At 41.4% G+C, this 7,811-nt stretch overlaps 1 long non-coding RNA gene across 1 annotated transcript; it reads left to right on the forward strand.

Moving 5' to 3' along the window:
- Window positions 1-326: 326 nt before the first annotated feature.
- LOC134472740 (uncharacterized) lies at window positions 327-2,721 on the forward strand. The gene is made up of 3 exons (XR_010042674.1): window positions 327-410; window positions 1,524-1,648; window positions 2,528-2,721. It is a non-coding gene; the product is annotated as an uncharacterized LOC134472740 (long non-coding RNA).
- Window positions 2,722-7,811: the final 5,090 nt, after the last annotated feature.

The following is a 7,811-nucleotide window of genomic DNA, read 5'->3' on the forward strand; positions in this document are numbered from 1 at the left end:
TAGAATTACATGATTCATATAGTATTTATAGTCAGGTACAGTGGTGCATTCCTATAATCGCAGTTTGAAGCCAGCCTGGGTTACATAGTGAGTTCACGGACACCCTGAACAACATAGTGAGACCCTGTCTCAAAAAAAAAAAAAAAAAAAAAAAAAAAAAAAAAATATATATATATATATATATATATATATATATATTAAATGAGAGTTGAAATATATCTGCACATGGAACAGAATTCAGTGAAAGAAGCTTGTGTCCTGCTGGTTGATGTCATAACAGCCTGTGTCATCAGTGTTAGAGCTGGTAGATTCTAGTTCTGGTGGAACACTGCTCTTCGAAACACAAACTCTTTAACTGCAGACTGTAATTATTCCGAACAGAAGATCGGATTCTCTTACTCAAAATACAGGTTTGAGAAATTCCTAGCAAAATAACCATTACCCCCAAGGTTTTCCTTTTTTTCTTTTCACAATTGTTCTTAATCCAGCTCTGAATGGTTAAACAGTAGTAGGAAATTTGGCAGATGGTTTATTCCCTCCTGGTTCACTGCTCCTCAATTTCAGTGTATGAAATTGAACAAATTGCTTATTCTAGACAAATTTGATTTTCTGGGAAGATGGACTTAGGAGAAAGACCCATGGTCTACAGAAAGAGAGAATGAGGGACAAGAGGAGCTGGGATATAGCTCAGTGGCATAGTGACCACCTGGCAAGAGTGAAGTCTTGCTGGGCGTGGTGGCTCATGCCTATAATCCCAGCACTCAGGAGGCCGAGGCAGGAGGATCATCATGAGTTCAAGACCAGCCTGGGCTACAAAGTAAGCTCAAGGCCAGCCTGAACTGCATAGCAAGACCCTGTCTTAAAAAGACCAAAAAAAAAAGAAGTTTTGAGTTCAAATGCCATAAAGAATGAAGGACACAGTGTTCCTGAAGATGCTGGTTCCTGGTCTGTGCAGACACCTCTTCCTTTCTCACCCAGGACAATGAGTTGGCTGGAGGCTTCCAGAAAACCCTTAACCCTGAAAGGGCCTGATCCAATATTTTGAAATTTTTTTTCTCTAAAATAGTCTTAACAAATAGTCAAAACATTTTTTCCCTAAAATAGTCACATTTAACGAGGTAGGTTTGCATTCTCAGTATTGCCTTCTAACAGTAACATTTTGAAAAGTTCCTCTTATTCTGGATAATAAATATTAAAATATTTTAACTTACTGTACAGTTAGGGGGTCATTTCTGACTGTGATCATGAACATAGTTCAAGAAGTGCAGATGGCAGGAGTAAAACCACTAGTTCCAGTGCAGACCCAGTCATTAATTAAGGACACATCACCGCCTGTGAATGAAAGATGTCCCATTCTCCTCTGAATTTTGTATCTCAGTCCATCTCTGTACAGAAATAAACCTCTGTACCCGTCCTGGGCCAGCTTAGGGATCTCTGAAAACACAGGATCTGTTCATGATTGTGGAGAAGGGTTGTGAGGTGGGGAAGCTACCTTCACGGTCAGTCTGCCTTTCTCTACCTAGGTGTAAAAGATGTCTGATCTCAGTATGAAGATTATAATCAGCATTGGTAGCAGCTTACTGATGATTGCAGCTTTTCTGATCGCTGTTGTTGCCAGTCTTCTCTTCAAAATCTCTAAAGAGCTGAAGTGAGTCATGGGGATAAGAGTCAACAGTGTCCCCTCAGATGGGACACCTGGTACTCTGCTTGAGCAGGGTCATTCCTTGTTGCTGGAGCTACACAGTGTGTGAGGTCAAGAACCATCGGCAGGTTTGAAAAGGGAAAGGCAGGCACATACAGAATCTTCGGGGTTTTCTTCCTGGCTTGGGGTTGTGAGCTGGAAAATAGAATATTTTCAGCTTGAGGCTGTGTGTGTCGACACCTCTGTAGTATCACTGACCTCACTGGGTTTACCATCAAATGTTGACTAGTCCCTTGGCAGAATTTCTCCTAGTGCTAGGTGCTGGAGACAGGACAATCCCAGGGAATGCTGTGGAAATAAGCCTGGGACAAGCTATACTCACCTCATCTCACCCAAGTCAGGAACTCCACAGCATGTTCCCTCATTCATTCCCCACGTCCTTGGGGACAGTGAAGTGGACTTACAGGACAGAGGCCCTATAGAAGCCAGCTTACAAGGGGATGTAGATCACGCAAGAGATTTTTCTAGTTTGGACAAAGGATCCTTAAGTATAGGAGGAGCTAGCTTTCAGCCTCAGTGTGTCCCCATTCTAGGGAATTACAGAGCAGGGCTCCTTCTGCCTTATTCCTGCTGCAACCATATGGGTGAGCCCTACTTGCAATTCATTCCCCACTACTTTTGCATTCCGAGTTTACATGTACAGAAGTTATAGGTGAGAAGGAGATGAGAGAGGAATTCGGCACAGGGGCAGGGAGCTTTAGTCCAGTGCTGTGTGGGTTGACTGCAGTCCTGAGCCTCCCAGAGAGCCCTGAGAATTGTTAAAAAAAAAAAAAGAACTGAAAAGAAAACTTCTAAGCCCATGCTTTGTGTGTGTCTTTTCTTAAGAGAACCTGATGCTGAGGCTGAGTGTGCCAGCAACACCAAGGACAAGGTCATCCTGACTGAATCCATCTTCACTGAGTCTTCCTCCATGGTTCATCCCTGTGAGGAATGTAAAATGTATGCAGATTCTCTGCCACCTTGCTTCTGTGAGATAAACAGCGGATGCTAATGTCTGATTGGTGGACAAAAAAATCTTCATAAGCAATATTTCTTCCTTAGTAATATGTATTGTTATTCAAGTCAGGTTCTATACCATTTATATTCTTATGTACTCTCACATGACATTTATGTATTTTTTGATTACATGTGCAATAATGAAAATAATCCTTTCTGCCTCTAGTTGTTATGTCTTTTACTTAAATGTTTGTATTACCACATTGGGACTCAAGGCAACTAGTTTGTAATATTTGATTGCAATATAAGCAAGAGAATTAGAGTTGAAAATAGTTTGTAAACATTTTAATAAGAGGGGATATTGTTTTAATAGATTCATGAGATAAAAAATAAAAAGCACTGGAGCCAAGCATTGTGCTGCATCCCTGCATTTCAGCTACTCAGGAGGCTGAGGCAAGATATCTGCAAGTATGAGACCACCATGGACAATTTAGCAAGGCCAGGTTTCAAAATAAAAATGGCTGGGGATGTAGTTCAGTCTCAAATGTATGAGGTCCTGAGTTTAATCTCCAACACCAAAAATAACAATAAAATAAATAAAAGTTAAAAAGCCTAAATTTACACTGAATCTTCCTAGCAGCCTAGGCAGAAACTTGATGTCTCTGAATGAGATGAACTTTTCCCTGGTCCTAAATACTGCTCGGATTTTATTACATGGAGCCCTGTCTTTGAAACTCTTCAAAAGAAAACAAAGCCACATACATTCCTTGGGGTTCTACAAAGATTCAGGCATGGACTGAGTACTAGGGCTTGCACTGGCAGCAGTAGTGAAACTTTTAGAGCTTTCCGTGATACATACAACCCACTGCTGCAACACACATGCCATAGCTTCACCACCACTGGCTCATTGGTTTATAGAGTTGAGGATTAGGGCTGTTTTTGTCACCAGAGATGCAATTTGGCAAGCTTCCAAGTATTTTCAATGACCTGAGCCAAGTGTTAGTTCAGAATAGACATTCAACAAAATGACAAACTGGGGTGTAAGTTCTTTGCATGTCCAAGGACAGAAGGCCAACCTCTGTAATGAGGACTGCATCACAAAATTCAGCTCACTCAGCCTGAACCCAAGTGTAAACCCTGCGTCCCTCTTTTGGACCTCCAGATGCCATTATGCTTAACACTCTGAATAGTCTTGAAGGATGGATTACCAGAGAGGTGTTTATTGTCTAGAATGCACACCAAAACCCAAAACATCAACACAAGTGTCCCTGTTGTAAATTTCCTCCAACTCAGCCAGTGTGGGGCACTAGGATGTAGGGCAAGAGAACATTTGCAAGGGCGCTGATGGATGGGTAGGGAAGGATAAGGCCAAGCCCTGGTTTCTTCCCTGCACCATACTGCTGAGGAAATGCAGAGACACTTCTGCTCTCTGAGCTTAGTTTCCCTTCTCAGAATTGTGAGCCATGGTATCCCTACTGCAACTCAGAAAAACCCTCTCCAACACATTGGATGAGATCAAGTTCAGCAATTGGATGTGGATGATTAATGAACAAGGTTAAGACATTCTGAATAGTAAGTGAAAGAATATACTTCAGGATTTACTCCTGTGTCTGAGTTGAGAGAAGGCCAAGTGGACAAATCTCTCATCAGGATAAAATGCACAGTAGAGACATTAAACCAAGGTTATAGGAGGCCCTTGCTTTGGTTTGAGCTCCTGTACTAAATCCCAACAGACAAAACCAAACCACAGTGGAGACACTTATGCTAAATCCCACATAATCAAACTGAACTTTAAAATGAGCCAATTTTCAAAAAATTAGATTCACAGCAATCAGAAGAGGACCAGTTTACATAATGGGCAATGATAGAAAGTTTCTGTATAGAATAACTTTGAAGAGACCAATTGAGTTTCTGTTCCTTATTTCTGCTTTCTTCATCCCTTTTCTGTGAATAAAGCCAACTTTCTCTGCTCAACCTCAGTAGATTCATGAATTGCTAATAAAAGACAGTTATCTCTTTGAACTAAATTTGCTGTTTGTTTTAACATGGGGTCACAGCCAGGCATAGTGGTGCACATCTGTAATGCTAGCACTCTGGGAGGCTGAGGCATGAGGATCACAAGCTTGAGCACATCCTGGACAATTCAGTGACTTAGTGAAACCCTGTCTCAAAATAAAATATTTTTAAAAGGGCTGAGTATGTAGCTCAATGTAAATGCCCTGGATTCAATTACCAGTACTGTAAAACAAAACAACGGGACCACTGCCCAGGTCTCCAAATGGATTCTAGGTCTTATTCATTCCACAGATATAACAGAGTTTTTGCCTCCAGACACTCACAGACACCTTGTAAATACTAAGCCTTCAAAGCCTTCTCCCCAGCCATCCCCAATCAGTGCAGTCGAGTCACCCCCACATGGTAGGACCAGGAGGACTGAGATGGTCAGTTCTCAAGAGAGGATGCCCTTGTCACATCTCATGAGAGTAAATTTTATTTATCTGGAACTTGTAAACTTCATACCAATAAAAAAATTAAAGATATAAGTTTAAAAGGAGAAACAAAATCACTTGTTGGAGGAGGGCAGGGAGCTTAGAATGGGTGTTTCAGGGTCTTTGTTCTTAGCCCATTTTATTATATGGCAAAAAAGACTCTCCCCGCTGAAATTTGTTGCAACTTGACTGGCTGTTTTAGTCTCTGAGACTCTTGATTTGGCCAGTGACCCTCTTTATTACTGAAGTGCAATTTTCTGTCTCTGTCTGTCTGTCTGTCTGTCTATCTCTCCTTCCCTCACCCCTTCTCTCTGGTGTGCAAAATCTCGGGTGAGCTCATGTAGCCCTTCTTTGTTCTGCTAAGGTGCTGTCTCTAAAATTTATGATAGGTCTTACATACAAGGGTGAGTTAGCAGTTAATAGAGGGATGCGTATACATTTTAGTGCAGTAATATGGTGAGAGAATACATATTTGTATATATATGTATGTATGTGTATATATACATATATGTATGTACACATGTACAGATGTGAGTATATATCTTATGCACTGAGTTTTCTATAATCCCTTCCCCACTTTGTCTCCTTTGTACTTAACTGGAGATACAGAGGAGTGAACTGGGGCCTTGGCACCAAGTGGAGCCAGGCTGCTTCTCAATTCTCCCTGCTTCTCTTAATTGCTGTCTCTAGCAAAGGTTTTAACTCTTTCTAGTCAGAATTTTCCAGAAGTCTCACTAAGACCCTTGCCTTTTCCTGCCTAACTTTCCCTACATGCTCAGGCTGGCTCCTTTCCCATTCACTCAGGTCACATCCTGTACCTTAGACCCTGCTTAGCTGGGTACCATGTGGAAATCACACACTAAAGCATTTTAGTAAAGTGAAATGCAGACCAAAACATCCAGTTCATTCCTACCAGAGTGTGTTTCCTTGAGCACCGCCTGGTATAAAATAATGAGTTCAGCAAGAGAAGACACAGATAGGACTTGGTTCCTGAAGTTAAACTGAGTAAGGAGCCAGGAGACATTTATAGCTGGAAACCCCCAAGCCAAGCGAAGTCTGGATTTTAACAGAGGCATAAGCCAAAGACAGAGCAGAAGGAAGTAATCATTACAGGGAAGAGACAGTATGCACAGGAGAGGACTCCCTGGGGAGAAGGCATCTGAGTTGCCTCATGGGATCAGTAGAGAAGGCAGACAGGGAGCCCAGAGAAGCTGCCAAGAATCAGAGATGAAAATCCTGGGATAGGCAATGGGCCAGAGTGCTGAAACTCTGTCAGCGTAGGTGGGGGCAGCCTTGAAGAGCAGACTGAAGAAGGTGGCTTTTATGCCTCATGACTTGTGAAACTCTAGCTGGTATCCTGTGGCCCAAGGCACTTCACTAAATCTAGAAGAGATGTCAAAGCTCCCTTATCTAACACCTCTGAAGCTACTGAACCAAGCAGTTAGTACTGCTTGAATGTGGATCTAGATCCTACTCTGGCTTAACCTGACAAGAGGAACTTAATTTTTCTAAGCCTCATTTTATGTATCACAATGTAAGATTGTTACTCCATGGTTGTTTTCAGGAATCAGTGGGATATTGACTAAGTAAGGTTGTAATTCATGAACAAATTAAAAAGAATGCATTTCTCCTTAAAAAATGCTTATATTCAGCACTATAACAAGTACTTGAAAGAATCAACTTATAAATTGGAAAGTTTTATTTTTGGCTCATGGTTTTCAGTTCATGATTGACCCTGTTGTTTTGTGGCTGTGGTACCACATCATAGTGAGAGATATGACAGAGCAAAACTGCTCATCTCATGGTCATGCATAAAAAGAGAGGAAGAAGGAGCTAGGATCCCACTGTCCATTTGAAGGTGCCCCCAATGATCTGAAGACCTCTCAGTAGGCCCCATGGCTTAAAAGTCTCACCACACCCCAGTAGTGCCATGAGCTGGGTACCAAGCCTTTAACACCTGGGCCTCTGTAAAATATTCTACATCCAAACTATAGCAGGTGCCATATGTTGTCACCACCTCTATCATCGATCAGTAGAATATTTAGCAAAGTGATTTCTGATAGTTGTTTCAAAATTCATGTAAGACACAGTATTTTCATTCTGTTAACATATATCCCTACTGTGTGGCATTAACAATTATGCTAAACTTGAAAAGTCAGTGCCTCTTGAGAATCTGCCATGCTGGAACTGGCAGGAACCCACCAAGAAGCCAACTAGCCAACATTTCTGGTAAACTGCACAAACTATGCGGGGCCTCAGAAGAGTAAAGTCAGATAGCACCTCCCATGACCAGCACAACCAGCTGAGAATCAACACACTCCCCTCTCCCCTAATAAGCAACTGGCTGGTTCAGAAGACAGACTGAGTTGATAGCAACTGAGGTACAAAAAGCAACTGAATGCTTTTATTGTTTGGCTGATTTTGTAGGCCTGGGCCAGTGGTCTGAGCATCTATTGCAATATAGTAAAATATAGCATGCAACATAGTAAAAATGAGGGAATTTCCTTCTATCTTATCTTTGAAATCCAATACTGTTCTCACTGTTTTGTTCCAATTAATTGTTTTGCTTTATTCGATGTTCTGTTTTGATTGCTTTTATTCTGTTTTGGTTTGATTTTGCTATAGCTGATGAAATGGACAACTATTATGAAGATAACAAGATATTCTATAGTAGCCATAGTTGT

This window comes from Cavia porcellus, unplaced genomic scaffold, assembly GCF_034190915.1.
Source record: "Cavia porcellus strain 051 isolate PalLab524CR breed Dunkin Hartley unplaced genomic scaffold, mCavPor4.1 scaffold_2, whole genome shotgun sequence".
Lineage (NCBI taxonomy): Eukaryota > Metazoa > Chordata > Mammalia > Rodentia > Caviidae > Cavia > Cavia porcellus.